Below are 21713 nucleotides of genomic sequence, written 5' to 3' on the forward strand. Positions count from 1 at the left end.
CTCCAGCCTGGCGACAGAGACTCTGTCTCAAAAAAAAAAAAAAAAAAAGATAGTTTGAAGGTTCCTGAGTCTGACTCCTTAACCTCCTGGCCTTCCAGACTCTGATGCTCTCCTGTACTCTTTTGGCAGTGGGATGTAGCCAGTTTTGTAGACTTCCATCAGCTCCCACAGTTCTAGCAATTAGGGCTAGAATTGGGGGCCCATCTTGTTGAGTCTGGGGCTCTCATGCAAACGCAGAACTGGTGTCATGGTGCCTCCTCATGTCCTGATAGGTGCCCACCCCCTGTCCCAGGCTACAAGAGAAAGGAGCCCTGACTCTGTTTTCCTCTCTTATCCCTAGAACTGCCTAACAATCCTTCTCCAGCTCTTCCTATCTCTGGGTATTCGATTTGGGCATCTCACCTTTAAAAGGCTTCTCTTGGTGACAAACCAAAATTGTACCAGTTCACTGCAGCTAGATACTTGTTAGTCCCTAGGCAGACACTCGCTCCTCTTGGCCCTCACCATTTTGTATGAGCCTCTAACTCAAGAGCTTTCACACTTTTTTCCACCATGGCCTACAAAAGGAAATATAGTTTACATAGCAAACCAGTACACACAGAGGTTTATGTGATTGATACAGATACATAGACATATGCCCTTGTGAGCTTCCTTACCTTTACTACATACACACTATTTTCTAGCCTATGCTATTCTGTTCTGCTTTGTTTGTTCATTTATATATTTTTAATGCTAATCAGGCCAGGCATGGTGGCTCATGCCTGTAATCCCAGGACTTTGGGAGGCCGAGGTGGGCGAATCACCTGAGGTCAGGAGTTTGAGACCAGCCTGGCCAACATGGTGAAACCCTGTTTCTACTAAACACACAAAAATTAGCCAGGCATGGTGTGGCCTGGCCAACAGAGCAAGACTCTGTCTCAAAAAATATATATATATATATATTTGTATATATATGTGTGTGTATATATATATATTTATATATATATGTGTGTGTATATATATATGTGTGTGTGTGTATATGTGTGTGTGTATATATATGTGTGTATATATATATGTGTGTGTGTATATATATATATACATGTATTTTTAATGGTAATCAAGACCCACTAAATGAATCTCAAGACCTTTTAATACGTTGAAAGCTGCACTTTGAACAACATAGTTCTAGCTCTGATTCAGGATCTATAGTTCTAGCTCTGATTCAGGATCTAGAAGAATTTGCCCAAAAAAAAAAAAAAAAAGAAAACTGAGTTTGGATTAAAATGCCTGAATCTCCTTCTCTCCTCCCTGCTAGATTGTAAGCTCACTGAGGGCAGACAGTGTGTCTATTTCTCCTTTATACACTCAGCACCTACCTTGGTGCCTGGCACGTAGGAGATGCACAGATAAATATTAACTGAACCAAAGAACTCAGCCTCTCTGGGTCTTCGTGCCCCCATTTGTAAAAGGAAGTGGCCATGTGCACTCGGGGGGCAGTTGTGAGAAGAATGAGATCATGCACCTACAGCAGCAGGCACAGAGCCCAGCGCTAATAGCTGCTTGATGAACCTACATTTCTTTCTGGATTTCTACACCTAGCTCTTTCTTGGATTGACTGCTTGACTCCACTGCAGTTTTTTTTAAGTGTAATGAGAGGTTTGAACTCTATTAGCCTCAGATCCCAACCCGCTTAGGCGCGTTAAGGTTTTCCAGGATGCTATGGAGCCTGGAGGCAAATTGCCCTTCAGGGACGGCAATTTCTTCTTGAAACTCAGCACACACAGGTCAGGCTCTGGACAAAAATGTGAGAGGTCATGGGGCAGAGTCCTTTCATTTCTCCATGAAAAAGTGTGACTTGAGCTGATTATTAGCATTTTATTGCAAAAATGTAAATTACTTCCACATCTAGAAGGATTATAAAATAAGTTTAGGCCAGGCGCAGTGGCTCATGCCTGTAATCTGAGCACTTTGGGAGGCCAAGGCGGGCAGATCACTTGAAGTCAGGAGTTTGAGACCAGCCTAGCCAACATGGTGAAACCCCATCTCTACTAAAAATACAAAAAGAATTAGCTGGGCATGGTGGAGGGCACCTGTAATCCCAGCTACTCGGGAGGCTGAGGCAGGAGAATCGCTTGAACCCGGGAGGCAGAGGTTGCAGTGAGCCGAGATTGCGCCATTGCACTGTAGCCTGGGCAATAAGGTGAGACTCCGTCTCAAAAAAATAAAAATAAAATATAAAAAAAAGTTTAAAGTCGGCGTGAAATTTGGAATGTTTTCTGAAAAAAAAGCCTTCATAAGAGCCGTTATTTCAAAATTGTGACCCTAAGTTAAGTCTGATGTAGCAGACAGAGCCCTGGCTGATGAACTTCTGACTTGGTCATTAACTGGCTGCTAGATTGTGGGTGGGACAGCCTCCCTGGATCTCATTTCTTCATCTTTGAGGAGGTGTATCCCATTCATCTCCAAAGTTCTGTGACCCCAAATATGAACCTTAGAGTCCTTTGTTTTACATTCACTGTAACGTATTAACCAATGAGGAGATAATATTTCAGTGAACACATCTCAATTGCAGAGTCTAATCAAATGCAATGCCTACAACGTTTTCTCTATAATCATTTCTTGCTCCTATCACGTAGAAAGATTAAAGGATGCTTCAGCCGGCCTTAGAGCCAGTGAAGAGTCAAGTTAGCTGTTACTTGTGTAAATAAAATCTCAAAAACCAACGTTTTGCGTGAAGTATCATAGTAGTTCGCTCTGAATTGCACCTCGTCTTGTCCATGTAATGGGAGCTTTTCATTTAATGTTTCATTTAATGTTGTGTCGATTGATCGCTTACCTGTGGGTAATTTAACGAGCCTATTTGTTGTTTTCTTCTAGGACAGAATGACTTGGAAGATAATGGAGCTTCGAAGCTTCTAGCAGAATATGAAGTCTTTCATCTTCAGCTACCTGGGTTAAGTTTAAGCAGGTCAGTGGTGAATTCCATTTGTACCCATGTCTTTGGAAGTTCCTAATGAGCAGGCTGTCCTGAGGTTAGCAGGGAGATCGGGAACATCTCACCTGTATTGGACTCCTCTAGCTACCTTGGCCTTAAAGCCAAGGTTTTCTCAGATGTGAGAAGTGAGATGCTTGGTGTGGTGAGGTTCACAGTGCAGCTCTCCACCACCAGCTTCACGATGTGGAGGCTGCTCATCTGCTCCTTCTCGGCATTGCTCCCTCAGAGATTCTGTGAAAAAGAAAATTAGATAATAAGTGGTTTAACTTGAAAGGCTAAGCTCCCTCGAAAAGATTTCAAAAGCGACTTCCTTCCCTCTGTTGCTTTCAAAATGTTCACAGCTTCTGAACAATGCAGGAGCTCTCACATCGTTGCTTGTATATAGAGAAAATAACTTCGCTATAAGAAACTGCCTTCTAGGCTGGGTGTGGTGGCTCATGCTTGTAATCCCAGCACTTTGGGAGGCCGAGGCGGGCGGATCACCTGAGGTCAGGGTTTTCAAGACCAGTCTGGTCAACATGGTGAAATCCCATCTTTACTAAAAATACAAAAATTAGCTGGGTGTGGTGGTGGGCACCTGTAATTCCAGCTACTCGGGAGGCTAGGGTAGGAGAATTGCTTGACCCCGGGAGGTGGAGGTTGCAGTGAACCGAGATAGCGCCACTGCACTCCAGCGTGGGTGACAAAGTGAGACTCCGTCTCAAAATAAAAAATAAAAAAACAAAGAAACTGCCTTCTAACTCACTTACTCTCCATTGCTCATCTTTGCCCATTGCGTTAACCTTGTTTTAGGTTTCCTTTCCCTTCTCCAGTTTCACCATCTTCCACCTAAAATAAAACTCATGTCCAACCATGTCACTCCCCTGGGAATACTCTGAATGGGTCTCTATCTCCCTCGGGGAAAAAATTTGGTGTCCTAGCCCGGGCTCCAACCCCACAGTCCCCTCAGCCCATTGCTTGATGCCCCTTCGTCATCCTTGAACTCATCCTCTTTTGGGTCCCTCTATGTCTTCGCTCTTGCTGTCCTTTCTGTCTGGCACAACCACCAGCCCCTCCAGCCCTGGTCTACCACGCAGGACCCAGCTCATGTGTCATCCCCTCCAGGCAGCCTTTCTGGGACTCATTGCCCCGGGCTGCATGCCTCCCTGTACCCAGAGTGCCTGAACACACCTGCTCCCCACACTCACCATGGCGACATGACATTTTTGCTTTCTCCTCCCTTTCGCTGCACTGGGCACCCTTCTAGGTCAGGGACTTCCTCATCCTTGGGGCAGGTTTCAAACCCTGGCTCTACAACTTACTGACTGTCAGCTCTTGGACTCTATCTCTTCCTAGCTTGCTTTCCTCATCTATAAAATGGAGGTAAGGAAAATACCTCTCATGTTGGGTTCCATGCCTGTTGAGTGATGTGTATGGAGCCCTAGGGCCAGTGCTAGGAAAAGGCTATATAACTATTGCCTCATTAGTGCTCATCATACCGAAGATTAAGTTGAATGAAACTGCATTTTTTCCTTGAAGATCAGAGCCATGCAAATTGCAACAATGATTGTTCTCATGGACATCTCGAACTTTTAGACAGTTTTGCTGAAGGAAGTTGAATGCAACTGTATTATTTTGTGACATCTTAAGGGTTTCTATGCTTATTGTTTTAATTTAAAATATTTTAAATTTAAATGGGTACATAGTAGGTGTATATGTTTACAAGGCACATGAGATATTTTGGTAGAGGCATACAATAATGATTACATCAGGGTAAATGGAGTATCACCTCAAGCATTCATCATTTCTTTGTGTTATGAATATTCCAATTGTACTCCTCAGTTATTCTAAAATGTACAAGTTGTTGCTGACTGTAGTCACCCTATTGTGCTATCAAATACTAGATCTTATTCATTGTATCTAACTCTATTTTTGTACCCATTAACCATCCCCAAATCCTTCCACCCTCCCCTTCCCCACTCCCAGCCTCTGGTAAGCAACATTCTACTCTCTTTTTTGTTTTTATTTTTCTTTTGATTTCTTGTTCTTTCTTTTGTTTTTCTTTTTTCTTTTCTCTTCTTTTCTTTTTGATTGGAGAGTTCCATCCATTTACACTGAATATTGTTGATAAATACGGACTTACTACTACCATTTTGTCATTTTGTCATTTGTTTTCTGGTTGTGTTGGGATCTTCTCTTTCTTCCTTCCTTCCTGTCTTCTTCTTCTTTTTTTTTTTTGAGACCATCTTGCTCTGTCGCCCAGGCTGGAGTGCAGTGGTACAATCTCGGCTCACTGCAACCTCCACTGCTCAGGCTCAAGCAATTCTTGAGTGTCAGCCTCCCGAGTAGCTGGGATTGCAGGCGTGTGCCACCACACTTGGCTAATTTTTTGTATTTTTAGTAGAGACAGGGTTTCACCATGTTAGCTAGGCTGGTCTTGAACTCCTGACCTTAAGTTGATCTGCCTACCTCGGCCACCCAAACCTGTCTCTTTTTTTTTTCTTTTTTTGAAAGTGTTTTTCTCTGGAAGCATATGTTAATTTCTTGTTTTGCCTACCTATTGTAGGTTTTTTGATTTGAGGTTACCATGAGGATTGCAAATAACATCTTATAACCCATTATTTTAGACTGATGACAACTTAACTCTGATCGCAAAAACAAGCAAGCAAAGAGAAAAGTAATAAAAACTCTACACTTTACTTCCCCAACTTTTAAATTTTTTGTTGTTTCTTATTTATTTATTTAGAGACTGAGTCTTGCTCTGTCACCCAGGCTGGAGTGCAGTGGCGTGATCTGGGCTGGCTGCAACTTTCGCCTCCTGGGTTCAAGCGATTCTTGTGCCTGCACCTCCCGAGTAGCTGGGATTACAGGCTCATGCCACCACACCCCACTAATTTTTGTATTTTTTTAGTAGAGATGGGGTTTCATCATGTTGGCCAGGCTGGTCTCAAACTCCTAACCTCAAGTGATCCACCTGCCTTGGCCTCCCAAAGTGCTAGGATTACAGGCGTGAACCACCATGCCCAGTCAACTTTTTGTTGTTTCTATTTATATCTTATTATACTTTCTATGTCTTAAAAAGTTGTTGTAGTTGTTATTTTTGATAGGTTCATCTTTTAGTCTTCCTTTTCAAGATATGAGTAGTTTACATACCACAATTACATTATAATTATGTTATAATATTCTGTATTTGTCTGTGTACTCACTGTTACCAGTGAGTTTTATTCCTTCAGATGATTTCTTACTGCTTATTAACACCCCCTTTAGATTGGAGAACTCACCTTAGCATGTTTTGCAGGACAGATCTGGCATTGACGAAATCTCTCTGCTTTTGCTTGGCAAAGTCTTTATTTCTCCTTCATGTTTGAAAGATAGTTTTGGCAGGGCACTGTGGCTCACACCTGTAATCCCAGCACTTTGGGAGGCCAAGGCAGGTGGATCATTTGAGGTCAGGGGTTCAAGACCAGCCTGGCCAACATGGTGAAACCCTGTCTCTACTAAAAATACAAAAATTAGCCGGGTGGTAGTGGCGCGCACCTGTAATCACAGCTACTCAGGAGGCTGAGGCAGGAGAATCACTTGAGCCTGGGAGGTGGAAGTTGCAGTGAGCTGAGATCGTGCCACTGCACTCCAGTCTGGGCAATAGAGTGAGAACCTTTCTCAAAACAAAGAAAAGAAAAGAAAGATATTTTCACTGGATATAATATGCTAGGATAAAAGTTTTCTCCTTCAATACTTTAAATGTGTCGTGCCACCCTCTCCTGGCTTGTAAGGTTTCCACCAAGAAAACTGCTGCCAGACATGTTGGAGCTCCCTTAGAGTTCTTTTTTGTTTTGTTTTTTTGTTTGTTTGTTTTTGCTGTTTTTAGGAACTTTGTTTTATCTTTGACCTTTAGGAGTTTGATTATTAAGTGTCTTGAGGTCGTCTTTTTGGGTTAAATCTGCTTGGTGTTCTGTAATCTGGTACTTGAATATTGATACCTTTCTCCATGTTTGGAAAGTTCTCTGTTATTATCTCTTTGAATAAACTTTCTTTCTTTCTTTTTTTTTTTTAATCGAGACAGAGTTTTGCTCTTGTTGCCCAGGCTGGAGGGCAGTGGTGCAATCTCGGCTCACTGTGACCTCTGCCTTCTGGGTTCAAGTGATTCTCCTGCCTCAGCCTCCCGAGTAGCTGAGATTACAGGCATATGCCACCACGCCTGGCTAATTTTGTGTTTTTAGTAGAGACGGGGTTTCTCCATGTTGGTCAGGCTGGCTCCAACTTCTGACCTCAGGAGATCCTCCCGCCTCAGCCTCCCAAAGTGCTGGGATTACAGGCATGAGCCACCGCACCTAGCCCCACTTTCTTTTTTTTTTTTGAGACTGAGTCTCACTCTGTCACCCAGGCTGGAGTGCAATGGCGCCATCTTGGCTCACTGCAACCTCCACCTCCCGGGTTCAAGTCATTCTCCCATCTCAGCCTCCTGAGTAGCTGGGATTACAGGCACACGCCATCTTGCCTGGCTAATTTTTGTATTTTTGTAGAGATGAGGTTTCACCATGTTGATCAGACTGGTCTTGGACTCCTAACCTCAGGTGATCTACCCACCTCGTCCTCTCAAAGTGCTGGGATTACAGGCATGAGCCACCACACCCTGCTAAGTAAACTTTCTACCCTAATCTCTCTATCTCTTCTACCTCCTCTTTAAGGCCAATAAGTCTTTGATTTGCCCATTTGAGGCTATTTTCTAGATCCTGTAGGTGTGCTTCATTATTTTTTATTCTTTTTTCTTTTGACTCCTCTGTGTATTTTCAAATAGTCTGTTTTCAAGCTCACTAATTCTTTCTTCTGGTTGATCAGTTCTGCTGTTGAGAGACTGATGCATTCTTCAGTTTGTCCATTGAATTTTTATTTTAGCTCCAGAATTCCTGCCTGATTCTTTGTAATTATTTCAATCTCTTTGTTAAATTTATCTGATAGGATTCTGAATTCCTTCTCTGTGTTATCTTGGATTTTGCTGTTTCCTCAAAACAGCTATTTTGAATCCTCTGTCTGAAAGGCCATACATCTCTATCATTCTGGAATTGGTCACTGGTGTCTTATTTAGTTATTTGGTGAGGTCATGTTTTTCTGGATGGTCCTGATACTTGTGGTTGTTTGTTGATGTCTAGATATTAAAGATTTAGGTATTTATTCTAATCTTCACAATTTGGACTTCCTTGTACCCGTCCTTCTTGAGAAGGCTTTCCAAATATTCAAAGGGAATTGAGTGTTGTGATCTAAGTCTTTGATCATTGCAGTCATATGTGCATTACAAGGCAACCCAAGCCCAGTAACAGTGTAACTTGTGCAGACCTGTAGAGGTACTGCCTTGGTGATCTTGGATAAGATCCAAGAGAATTCCCTGGATTACCAGGCAGAGTCTCTCATACCCTTCTCTTACTTTCCACCAAACAAATGGAATCACTCTCTCCATGCTGAGCTGTCTAGATTTGGGGGATGGGTGACGCAAGCACTTACATGGCCATCACTGCTGAGAGTGTGTTGGGTCACACCTGAAGCCAGCATAATATTGGGTCTCACCCAAGGCCTGCGGTGACCTGATATTTATTCAAGGCCCAAGAGCTTTTTAGTTGGCTGGTGGTGAATTATTCTTGGACTGTCTTTTGCTTCAGGACAGTGGGTTCCCTTCTGGCCCAGGGTGGGTCTAGAAATGTCACCCAGGAGCTATGGCCTCGAATGGGGGCTTCAGGACTTTAGTGCTTTATTTTACTATGGCTAAGCTGGTATTCAAGTTGCAAGATAAAGTCCTCCTTAAGTCCTCTTTACTCTTTCCTCTCCTCTTGGAATTGTGAGCTGTGCTGCCTGGGGTTGGGGGACAGGCCTTGGCTACGTCAGCTAGTGTTTCACTGGGTTGCATGCACACCAAGCCTACTGGCTCCAAGGTCGGCCCAGTACCAGGACTTGCCCAGGAATTGCGGTCCTTGTGGCCTAAACTGTCTTTCAAGTTTATTTAGTACCCTAGAGCACTTGAGCCTGCAGTGGCAGGGCTTGCTGGAACTCCGCTTCTGACTACCGAGACGAACACTTCTCCTCCAGCTAGCACTGGTCTAAATGCTCCCTCCATGGGCACCAGCCTAATTCTGCCCTGTGTTGCTTTCCACTGTATCAGGGCAGCACTGAGTTGCAATGCAAAGCTCCATAATGACTTCCCTCTCCCTCTTCCAAGGACACAGATTCTCTGCATCATGCTGTGCTCCTAGGGGAAGGGGGAAGGGTAGTGTAAGCAATTCAAGGCTGCCTTTCCCACCCTCTTCAGTGCCTCTTCCTTGATATGATGTTAAAACCAGGTACTGTGATTGCTCACCTTATTTTCTGGTTCTTTCGAAGGTGCTGTCTTGTGTGGATAATTGTTCAATTTGGTGTTCTTGAGGGGTGAGGTTGGAGGGGACAGGGTGGGATGATAGCTGGAGGGTTCTATTTGGCCATCTTGCTCTCTTTATAGTTATTCTTCATTAAATAGAATTACCAGGGCAGGAAGGTGTCACTACGGCTTTGATTCCAGATGCCTCTAAGCTTGTAGGCCATTTGAAGGCTTCCAAAGCTCTGGCTATAGAATAGTTTCCTTCAGGGACCCCCATTCCTACTCTTCTACAGTATCCATGCCACATAAAGATAGCAGTGGGAGAAGATTCCTCCAGCTTCCTCCAGAGTGTGAAGGAGGTGCTGAGGATGGAGCTTCTGAGCCCGAATCTCTTCCAACTCAGGAGAGGTCAGAGTCTGTGTTCCATGACTGGCTCCCCAGCAATCTCAACAGATGTGCTTAGATTTGGGTGGACTCAGTCATGCTGCCCAAAACTGCATTCACTCATAGGGAGAGCGAGGGACTCACAGTACTGCTGCCATGTCCCTTTGAGGTGGCCTCTGTGTGCCCCTGCTGGTCCTCCAGCCCAATCTGCTCTCTGTACACAATCCCCATGAGCAGCACGAGTGCCAAGAAATGCTCAGTGCTCAGGTCTGGCACCCGGGCTTCTTTCACATGCTCATAAGGCAGCCAGTATGTTTCCCCAGGTACCCCGGAGGCTTTGGGCACAGAGGACCACATGTCCAGAAGTCTGGGCCATTCAGATGTGTGCCATGTGGACCTCTCTGGAGAAGAGAGCTGGGTGCACATCTCAGCATGTGCAATGGGCATGAGTGTGTTTGGCGAGCATGCTCAGGATGAAGATCACTCCCTCCTTTATCCCACTGCTTCCTGTAGCTTCCAAACCGCCTCCTCAGAAGTATCACTTCTAGCCACCGCCTCCTGTAGCTTCCAAATAGCCTCCTCAGAAGTGTCATCTCCAGCCACTGCTTCCTGTAGCTTCCAAACAGCCTCCTCAGAAGTGTCACCTCCAGCCACTGCTTCCTGTAGCTTCCAAACGGCCTCCTCAGAAGTGTCACCTCCAGCCACTCTTCCTGCTCTTTCATATTTTCTTTCTTCTCCGTCTGTGCTCTGTGGTTTGGCATCTGCCCCAGCTGCTCTGCTGCAGTCTTGTCTGCCATCCATGTATGAATGACTTCCTTTAAAAACACCGCCTTGTCTTTCCTTGGTCCTTCTACTTTTCCTTCCTTCCAAAGTTGTCACTGTGGACATCCTACTGCCTCCTCTTCCACCCCCCTTCAGGAAACTGTTCCCTTAGGCTCACCTGACCTAGCCCTTTCCAATTTCCTTAGCACCTGGGCAGGTCCTTCCAGGTGACTTATCCCACCCTAGCAAGCAGATTTTAGGGACATACCTAAGAGCTCTCCCCTGTTCTTCTGGTGAAGCATTTTCTCTTTTCAGAGAAGTCACTGCAAGCAAGGGTGACTTGCTGATTTGAATCTTCAGCCCTCACTCCTCTTCTGAGTTATAATTACTGCCTGGACATTGCACCCTGGGGGATCTATTCAAACTAAACATGACCAACAGTGAACTTATCTCCCCCACCTTCTGTCCTACCCCAAATCCTCGCCCTAGTATCTGTTAGGAGGGCACCTCTTTCAGCCCTCCAACCTCTAGAGCCAACTTTGACCCTTCCATATCCTTCTTTTGGAAAGGGACACCAAGTTCTGCTTTTGTTTGAAAATCCTTTAGGTTTGCCTCTAGTTTCTGTCCTTGTGACCTCTGGCAGTAGCTTCTGCTCTGGGCTCCCACTCCAGTGCCCCATTTCTGCACTTCAACACAATTTGTTTTCTTTTCTTTTCCTTTTTTTTTTTGAGACCAAGTCTCACTCTGTCACCCAGGCTGGAGTGCAGTGGTGCGATCTCGGCTCACTGCAACCTCCACCTCCTAGGTTTAAGCGATTCTCCTGCCTCAGTCTGGGACTACAGGCTTGTGCCACCACGCCCGGCTAATTTTTGTATTTTTAGTAGAGATGGGGTTTCACCATATTGGCCAGGCTGGTCTCGAACTCCTGACCTCGTGATCCACCCACCTCAGCCTCCCAAAGTGCTGGGATTACAGGCATGAGCCACCACACCCACCCCACAATTTGTTTTCATATCACCCTCTGCTCAAAAACCTTAAGTGGCTCCTTCTGGCCCAGGATGGGTCAAGTCCAGGTTCTAAATCCCCATGTAACCTGGCACCAACCTACCCATGTCCAACCATATTTCCCACACCCTCCCCAGACGTTCATGGAACAGCTCTTCAAGGCACTGGTCCAGGTTCTAGGGGAATCCCAGGTTCTAGGGGAATCAAGGAGGAGGAAGCCTGGTCTTCTCTTTCAAGACCTTTTCAGTGACGTGGAGGCTGGAGGTGGGGCATGTAGCTGGGCACAGGAACTCTAATGACGATGTAAGTGGCATTGTCACAGGCAGGTCACGTGACACGGGAGCACAGAGAAGAGTAGCATTAGTTCAGACATATCATACGTGTGGCTTGTGACATCCTGTCAACATGAAACGTAACTGTGTTTCGTAAGCCATTTTGTTGCCAATGAGTTCTTGTGACAATGTACCAAATTATTCAAAACAATTTTTTAGTAAAAAAATAAAATTACTTTTCTCGAAACAGTTTGAGTTTTTTTTGTTTTTTTTTTTTGTTTTTTTTTTTTTTGAGATGGAGTCTGGCCTTGTCGCCCAGGCTGGAGTGCAGTGGTGTGATCTCAGCTCACTGCAATCTCTGCGTCCCAGGTTCAAGCGATTCTCTTGCCTCAGCCACCCGAGTAGCTAGGATTACAGGCACACACCACCATGCCTGGCTAATTTTTGTATTTTTAATACAGATGGGGTTCCACCATGCTGGCCAGGCTGGTCTCAAACTCCTGGCCTCAGGTGATCCACCAAAGTGCTGGGATTACAGGCATGAGCCACCGCACCTGGCCTCAAAACAGTTTGATTTTTGAGGTAAGTTGAAAAGGGTGCCTCCTTTTCATTAATTTGCGGGGGGAGGGGCGGGTAACAATTTGCCTGAATTTCTATATTTTTGAAAAAGCTCTTCTAAAACATCTTGTTAGACGGGGCACCATGACTCATGCTTGTAATCGCAACATTTTGGGAGGCCAACGCAGGAGGGCTGCTTGAGCTCAGGAGTTAAAGACCAGCCTGGGCAACAAAGCAAAACCTTGTTTCTGCTAAAAATAAGAAAAATTAGCTGGGCGTGACGGTGCATGCCTGTGGTCCCAGCTACTTGGAGGCTGAGGGTGGGAGGATCGCTTGAGCCCAGGAGATCGAGGTTGGAGTGAGCCCTCTCTGCAGTGGGCAACAGAGCAAGATTCTGTCTTAAAAAACAAACCAAAAAACCCCCACAAAAGCACTTCTTGTTAGGATAGATGTGGTGGCTCCTGCCTATAATCACAGCACTTTGGGAGGCCAAGGTTAGAGGATCGTGTGAAGTCAAGAGTTTGAGACCAGTCTTGACAACACAGCAAAACCCCCAACTATACCAAAAACAAAAAACAACCCCAAGACCAAAACTTCTTGTTATTGGTGAAAGTACTGAATTTTTATATGAACATAAAAGTTAAATGCCTGACTAATATGAAAATGGTCTTGTCAAATGCATGAAAAAGGAGCGGTTGTCTTCAGGTGAGATGAGAGTCATAGTTTTGGAGTCTTTCTGGGACGTGCTCTCATTTCAAGAGCTCCACTCAGCTGCTTCCTGTACAACCCTCCACAGAGAAATTCCAGATGAAACCTCTGTGAACCGAGGCTGCCGTGTGAATCTCTCCCATCAGGAGAACTCCACTTCTGTGCAGTTTTCCAGCCTGTGCCCGTGGTCTTGCATTCTTGAGACTTTGTTGTGGATAAGAAGAAAAATTCTGTGGCCTTGAAACTCTTTCTGGATGGTTCCTCTATCTATTACTTTCTCATTATATGAGTGGCTGCCCCAGGATCCAAGATAAACCATTTTCCCATGCCTGGTGAGAGACTGTAGTACAAACGCTTGATGTTTTATTGCCATGTTATTAGAACCAGCCTCCTAATTCGCACTGTAAAATTCGAGAGGGTAAACATATGGGCATATGTCTTCATGTGTGCCAAACTCATACTGTGGGCGCGTATGCAGTACACACACACATTCCTTTTGTTACCTCTTTGAACTCTGAATGAGATTTTGTCAGTGTGCACCTGGGGTAGACCCCTTAGTATTAGGCACAAACCCCACAGCAGCCCGTCTGGGTTTTCTCCCTCACCTGAGCATCTGAGCCCAGGGAGAATAAGCAGGTAAGAGCCAGCCCCTTCCTGCCCTGAGGCGTGCACACTCGCCTGCAACCCCTACTCCATAGCCACACATGCACTCACAGACTTAAGGGTTTGCAGAGCACATTGAGGCTCCCCCTCAAAGCGCATTGAGCATCCGCATGGAAAGATCAAGAATGGGAAGAGTGCTGGGAGCAGTCGTTCACGCCTGTTATCCCAGCACTTTGGGAGGTCGAGGTGGGAGGATCACTTGAGTCCAGGAATTAAAGACCAGCCTGGGCAGCATGACAAAACCCGTCTATACAAAAAATACAAAAATTAGTCGGGTGTGGCAGTGCATGCCTGTAGTCCTAGCTACTTGTGAGGTTGAGATGGAAGGATCACTTGAGCCTGGGGAGGTTGAGGCAGCAGTGAGCCATGGTTACACCACTGCACTCCAGCCTGGGTGGGTGACAGAGCAAGAACTGGTCTCAAAAAAAAAAAAGGGGGTGGGGTGGAAAGAGCTGCCTTGAGTAATTCCCAAACGACATTCTCTCCTTCTTTTTTTTATGTTTCGTTTTGTTTGGTTTCATATGGAGTTTCGCTCTTGTCGCCCAGGCTGGTGTGCAATGGTGTGATCTTGGCTCACTGCAACCTCCGCCTCCCAGGTTCAAGTGATTCTCCTGCCTGAGCCTCCCGGGTAGCTGGGATTACAGGCACGCACCACCATGCCCAGCTAATTTTGTATTTTTAGTGGAGAAGGGGTTTCTCCATGTTGGTCAGGCTGGTTTCAAACTCCCGACCTCAGGTGATCTGCCCACATTGGCCTCCCAAAGTGCTGGGATTACACGCGTGAGCCGCCGTGCCTGGCCTCTCTCCTTCATCTTTGCACTTTACTCTCTCTCTTATCCCTTTGGCAAGACATATTTCCATGAAGCCCTATTTCTTATGGCTCCTTTCTTCTTTTGTTGTTGTTGAGACAGGGTCTCGCTCTGTCACCCAAGCTGGAGTGCAGTCATGAGATCTTGGCTCACTGCAGCCTCAGCTTCCCAAGTGGCTGAGACTACAGGCATGAGCCACCATGCCTGGATAATTTTTTATTTTTTTTTTTAGAGATGGGATCTTGCTATGTTGCCCAGGCTGGTCTTGAACTCTTGGGCTGAAGCGATCCTCCTGCCTCGGCCTCCCAAAGTATTGGGATTATAGGCATGGGCCACCATGCCCAGCTCTCCCATCTTTCTTTGTCATCACCTTTTCTCCCTGGCAGAGCTCCAGCCTCAGGTATCCCTCTTGTGGATGCTCCTGTTTTTCCAGGGGTACATGTTGTGATTATGCTGAGCCAACCACACTGTGCCCCTCTCGTCATAACCCAAGGCACAGGCAAGTCTGTAGGACCATCTGGCAGGAGAGAGCCAAGGCCTGGACAAGCAGCCAACCGTGGGCCCCATCATTCCTTTTTTTTTTTTTTTTTTGATACAGTCTCACTCTGTCGCCCAGGCAGTGTCACAATCTTGGCTCACTGCAACCTCTCCCTCCCGGGTACAAGTGATTCTCCTGCCTCAGCCTCCCGAGTAGCTGGGACTATAAGCTCTTGCTACCATGCCTGGCTAATTTTTGTATTTTTAGTAGAGATGGGGTTTCGCCATGTTGGCCAGTCTGGTCTCGAACTCCTGACCTCAGGTGATCCACCGGCCTTGGCCTCCCAAAGTACTGGGATTACAGGCCTGAGGGCCCCATCATTACTTTATTCTTACCAGCTGCACTCACTGGTACTAGCAGTTCATGATTTGCCTGAGTCAATAATGATATTATAACATCAGATTCCATTGATCAAAAAAGGACCTCGTCAGTCTAGCACTCAGTGGCAAAAAAAATGTTTAAGTTATTGTTGCAGAAAATCTGGAGCCTTGCCAGTGGAATAAGATTTCTAAAGGATGTGCAAAAAATCTAGGAAAAGAGGTGTGAATGACCAGGGATGGATATGAGAGGAGATTTAGGACAGCAGTAGCTTAAAATGTGCCTCTGCTTGCAGAGATGCAGAAGAGGGTAAATGAGACTTTTAAAGCTGATTTAGACAGAGGAAAAGGGGAATGGGTGGTAATGAGACCCCTGCTGGAGGTATCACACATGCTTGGGCAGCCGCAGAGGAAGACTCATGAAGGGAGTTTAAGGAGCAAAGCACCAGAACCCTTCCAGCCCTGAGAGTCTGTGAGTCTATGAGGCCCATGGGTGTCTAAGGATGTGAACTATTAAGATAGTTCTAGAAATGAAAAGAACAGCTACGGAATAATTATCAGTAATTATTGCTTTTCACCTAAAATGTGTAATGCAGCTTCCAAAATTACTGACTTTTGGCTGAGCACAGTGGCTCGAATGTGTAATCCCAGCACTTTAGGAGGCTGAAATGGGCAGGTCACTTGAGCTTAGGAGTTTGAGACCAGCCTGAGCATCGTAGTGGGAACTTGTCTCTACAAAAAATACAAAAATTAGCCAAGCATGGTGGCACATACCTGTAGTCCCAGCTGCTTGGAAAGCTGAGGCAGGAGGATCTTGTAAACCCAAGAGGCAGAGACTACAGTGAGCCATGATCGTGCCACTGCATTCCAGCCTAGGTGACAGAGACCCTATCTGAAAAAAAAAAAAAAGAAACAACAAAAAAAAAACACCCAACCAAACAAACAAATTCCTGATTTTATTCCTAGGATATAGGTTATTCTCTGGGAGAATCTGGTTAGTTCAATGCACTCCATCGTTAGCAGACAATAATATTCTGCACTTAAATCACTCCTTTCATCTGTAGCTCTCAAATAATTTTATAAGCATTAATTAGTTCTTACATGTGGCTTTGAACCTATTTTCACACTTGTCAAATGGATAGTAAACAATTTTGTACCTGGGTAAAGCCAAAATACTGGAGTGGTGTCTCCCAGGTTTCCAGAGAACCATCAGAAGAGTCAAAAACCTTGGTCACTTCTGCAGACATCTCACCTGAGAGGGACCAGATGTCCAACTGCTTGTGGATTGAGAGTCTGATACTGATGTCAAATAATTAACACTTCTTCCTTCCACTTATTTCTATTCAGATCTTCTGACATTAAAGTATCAAATAGGATGTGATATTTGGGAAAAGTTTTCAGACTTCTAATCACGTATGGATTTGAGAATTAAGTATCCCTTCTGCCTTTATAAAATTAGAGCTCTTCTTATAGTATTATTATTATTATTATTAGATTAAGTCTCACTCTGTCGTCCAGGCTGGAGGGCAGTGGCGCGATCTTGGCTCACTGCAACCTCTGCCTCCTGAGTTCAAGCAATTCTTCTGCCTCAGCCTCCTGAGTGAGTAGGATTACAGGTGCATGCTACCACACCCGGCTAATTTTTTATATTTTTGGTAGAGACAGGGTTTCATCATGTTGGCCAGGCTGGTCTTTAACTCCTGACCTCATGATCCACCTGCCTCAGCTTCCCAAAATTCTGGGATTATGGGTATGAGCCACCGCGCCTGGCCCGAGCTCTCGTATATTCTCTACTACACAAACTCATAGACCAAACCTGAGCCGTCTGGAGGGTTCTGGGACAGGACGGGGCACTTTATGGCCTCACCATTTCCCACACTGTGTCCCACTGCCCTAGCCACAGCTACCACTTACCACTGTTAAAATAGTAACGGGGAATTCCTCTGGGGTCCCAGATGAAAGAAAAAGCTCTACATTACACCCTCCCACCCCTACAGTTCTGACTTTGACACTGACATTTTAATAGTTGAAAACTAAACAGGACCTTGTACCTTCATTTCCTCTCCACTCGTTCCCTTCTTAACCCCTGCAGTCCGGCCTCCACACTCTTCCCTCTGCTGAAGCCGTTTATGAAAAGTCTTCAGTGACTTTCTCGTGGAATTCCAAGAGGCCTTTCTCGGGATCATTCCCTCTGAGCTCCTTCATCCTGCTGCCCACCCTGTCGCCTTGAAGGTCTCTCTTCTCTCGACCTCTGGGACGCTGCATTTCCCATTTTTTCTTTCACCTCCCTGACATTTTCCCTTCTGGTTTGGAGGGCCCTCCACAGGGGTCATTGGTCCTGGGGTCTCCGACCCGTCTTGTGGGGTCAACTCCCACCATCCTCATCTCTGACAGGGGTAGAGATATCCCTCCTGATTTCCCAGATGAAACGCCCGAGAGATGGGGTTCATACCACGCTTCCTTCCATTTCCTGCACCCCCAGGCCCATGGAGGTTCTTTTTCCTCTCGTAGCTCTCACCCCTTCACCAGCCAGCATTGTTAGTTCAGGCCCGTACGTGCAGAGTATTTTCCCCCAGAGTCTTCTGTTCATGCACATTAACTAAATATGTTTGCATGTGCTCCCCCAGTTTTTAAAGTTTATTTGAGAGATATTCCACTCTCCCAATTTTTGATTGTTTATATATTATATACTCTCTATTTTTTTTTTTTTTTTTCTGAGACAGAGTCTAGTTCTATTGCCCAGGCTGGAGTGCAGTGGCATGATCTCAGCTCACTGCAACCTCCGCCTCCTGGGTTCAAGCAATTCTCTGGCCTCAGCCTCCTGAGTAGCTGGGACTACAAGCACACACTACCACGCCCAGCTAATTTGTTTGTTTGTTTGTTTGTATTTTTAGTAGAGACAGGGTTTCACCATGTTGGCCAGGCTGGTCTCGAACTCCTGACCTCAAGTGATCTGCCCACCTCGGCCCCCAAAAGTGCTGGGATTACAGGCATGAGCCACCATACCCAGCCTCACATACTCTTTCTGTTAAACTAATGTGTTCATTTATTAGGTTGCTCCAAGAGTAATTGCAGTTTTTACCATTGAAAGTAATGGCAAAAATGGCAATCACTTTTACATCCACCTAATAAATATGTAAAATAGAAACTCAAAAAGTTGAGATTTTTAAAAGTAAAAACAAATCAAAATTCTTTTTTTTTTTTTTTTTTTTTTTTTTTTTGAGATGGAGCCTCTCTCTGTCACCCAGGCTAGAGTACAGTGGTGCAGTCTCAGCTCACTGCAACCTCCACCTCCGAGGCTCAAGTGATTCTCCTGCCTCAGCCTCCCGAGTAGCTGGGGCTACAGGCTCATGCCACCACACCTGGCTAATTTTTGTATTTTTAGTAGAGACAGGGTTTTACCATGTTGGCCAGGCTGGTCTCAAACTCCTGACCTCAAGTGATCTGCCCACCTCGGCCTCCCAAAGTGCTGGGATTAGAGGCATGAGCCATCACACCTGGCCCAAATCAAAATTCTGATATCTTCTTCTCATATCCCAGTGGGTGACCTTGAGCAGAGCTGGGAGGACCCACCCATCAGCGAGCCCAGGGACCCAGAGGTCTGCAGCATCCCGAAGGCTTTGTCTACTGCCAGGCTGGCGCTCCTCCTTCCTACAGAGCCCAGCCTCTGTGCTCATCCCTATAATAACATCGGCTTCTTCTCCTCCCTTCTTCTGAGACCTCTGGTCTCCGGGCTTTCCAGTAGAGAACAGGCAGTCCAAGCTGACCTTCAGGGAGCTCCACATTCCATCACAACTTCTGTTCCAGCCTTTGCTCCCTTCAATGCCCCGCCTGTCCTCTCCAGGCCCTGGGCCTCTGCCTGGCTCAGGGTGAGCCTAGGTCACCTCCGTCCCACCTTTCCTGTTCACGCCAGCACGTTGCTCTCTCCTTCCTCACAGCTCTGTCCAATCTTTTGGCACCTGGCCACCCGCTGTTACACTCTCACTCATGCCATCTAATCACCTTACTGGATTCTGATCTCCAAGAGCACACAGTCCAGGTTTCTTCTGCATAGACTTTGAACCTGTCTTCTGTCCCTGCAGTGCTCCTCAGTCCCCCTCTCAGGACGGCACCATCATCAGAGCGGCCTGAGCCCTCTTGGTGGTTGTGTTTGGACAGAGACAGCTGTGGGGGCCACAGAAGCTCTGACACAGTCTGATGTGCTGATCACACATACACGTGGACTTCACACGTTTGTGGCAGGCAGCTTAACACTGCTAAATTCTTAAACCTACTCAAGCTCAGCTTCTTGCAAATACTATTTCCCAGAAGTTGGTAATATATTCTCCTGAAGATTTAATAGAAGAAAAGTTGGCTGCTTATTGAAAAGTATGCTTTTGACTGCCAACTCGGATTATTTTAAATTAATGTTAATGCATGCAAGATTTACTCGCAAAGCATCCATCTCTTTAGTGCCCGATGGGGCTCAGGGCATGTGTGTAAATCATTCAGATGACAATTTCCTGGATTGAGTGCTTGGCATTTACCTACCACAAATCAATGCGCTTATTCACAGATGGCAGCATGGGGACACTGAGGATGATTGGAGATGTTGGACACTCAGGAGCAGAATGACTCTGAAACAGTCAAGAGGCAGCAAGCCTGGAGCTTCTTCCAAATCTTCTTGAATTCTCCTTTGAAACTCACCAGCAAATGCTGACCTGGGAATTTGAAAACAGCACACTAAAATGGAGATATCAACTCACTTCCTGAACTTTAAACTTTGTGGCTCTGTGGCTGGAGTGCAGCCATCCAGTTCTTCAAGGTGCTTCCACGGGACCATATTGTTACTGGGGTGAATAACCTTTGAGACCCCTTAACAGAAACACACTCTTGTTTGTGAAATGAATGGTTGCAGATTGCAAGTGAATTTCTTGGTATACTTTAGGAGGGGATTGTCCAAGAAATTGAGTTGTTTAATTTTTTTTTTCTTTTTTTTTTTGAGACAGAGTTTCACTCTTTTCACCCAGGCTGGAGTGCAATGGCACCACCTCGGCTCACTGCAACCTCTGCCTCCCAGGTTGAAGTGATTCTCCTGCCTCAGCCTCCTGAGTAGCTGGGATTACAGGTGTTAGCCACCACTCCTGGCCAAGTTTTGTATTTTTAGTAGAGACGGGGCTTCACCATGTTTGTCAGGCTGGTCTTGAACTCCTGACCTCAGGTGATCCACCTGCCTTGGCCTCCCAAAGTGCTGGGATTATAGGCATGAGCCACTGTGCCTGGCCTGAGTTGTTTAATATTTAAACTACATGTTTTTCTTGTGGTAAACTTGGCAGACTTGGTGAATGTTATAATTGTGTTCAGAGTCCAAAAGTCATTCCATAGCATATATTTCAAGTATAATGATGGCTCAATGTCCTGAACCAAGATTATCTTGGTGGCTGAGGCTAATACCTGATACTGTGGGTGGCAGGTCACTCTCTGTGCAGGTTCCCATCGGGTCGGGTGATGCTTTTCAGATTAACGGTTAAGTGCAGCTATCTCAGCAAGGGTTCATTATTGAAGTTTCTCTTTGTTTCTTTATGCTTTTTAAAATAACTTATCTGCATCTCTTACATTGATTGCAAAGGGCCAAGTTTGAGATAGTGACAGACTTGAGAGAAGACCAAAGCTATCCACAGAAAGCTTTGCTAGCTAAATATTTCTTTGAGATTGTCGATCCTGTTATTCTTACAAGAGGCCCACAGAAAAAGGAAGAAAGAAGGAAAGAAAATAAAGAAAGAAAGGAGGGAGGGCAGGGTAGAAGGAGAGAGGGAGGAAGAAAGAAAGAAGGCCGGGCGCGGTAGCTCACGCCTGTAATCCCAGCAGTTTGGGAGGCCGAGGCGGGTGGATCACAAGGTCAGGAGTTCGAGACCAGCCTGGCCAACATGGTGAAACCCCGTCTCTACTAAAAATACAAAACTTAGCCAGGCGTGGTGGCTCACGCCTGTAATTCCAGTTACTTGAAAGGCCGAGGCAGGAGAATCGCTTGAACCCGGGAGGCGGAGGTTGCAGTGAGCCAAGATGAAGCCATTGCACTCCAGCCTGGGCGACAGAGCAAGACTGCGACCCAAACAAAACAAAACAAAACAAACAAACAAAAAACCACACAAAACAAAAGAAGGAAGGAAGGAAAGGAAGAAAGGAAGGGAAGAAAAGTCAGTCTCCCAGAAAATCCCATCTGGTTTTCTAGCAGCTTCTCTAAGCAAGGCTTAGCCCAGCACAACCTTCCCTTCCAGCCCCACCTCCCACTGTGGCCATTGGCAGGGGCTGTTGGGATCACTACAGAGGGCACATGGGGAAGGGGGTGCAAGTGCTGGCCTTCTTGTTTCTCCTGGACTTTTGATAAGGCCTGTGTGGGGAATACCCGTGTTGGTTGCCAA

General features: G+C 45.8%; 1 protein-coding gene across 4 annotated transcripts in view; it reads left to right on the forward strand.

Moving 5' to 3' along the window:
* Positions 1 to 21318, forward strand: part of SCAF8 (SR-related CTD associated factor 8) — a 229774-nt gene extending 208456 nt beyond the window's left edge. For 2 of the 4 annotated variants that reach the window (XR_010126805.1, XR_010126801.1), the window contains 2 exons: positions 2857 to 2947; positions 19868 to 19901. The gene's annotated coding sequence lies outside the window, so the exon portion shown is untranslated. Of the gene's footprint in view, positions 1 to 2856; positions 2948 to 19867 lie in introns of all 4 variants that reach the window. The other 2 variants (XR_010126802.1, XR_010126800.1) reach the window with 1 other exon arrangement.
* The last annotated feature ends 395 nt before the right edge of the window (positions 21319 to 21713 follow it).

This window comes from Pongo pygmaeus, chromosome 5 (genome assembly GCF_028885625.2).
Source record: "Pongo pygmaeus isolate AG05252 chromosome 5, NHGRI_mPonPyg2-v2.0_pri, whole genome shotgun sequence".
Taxonomy (NCBI): Eukaryota; Metazoa; Chordata; class Mammalia; order Primates; family Hominidae; genus Pongo; species Pongo pygmaeus.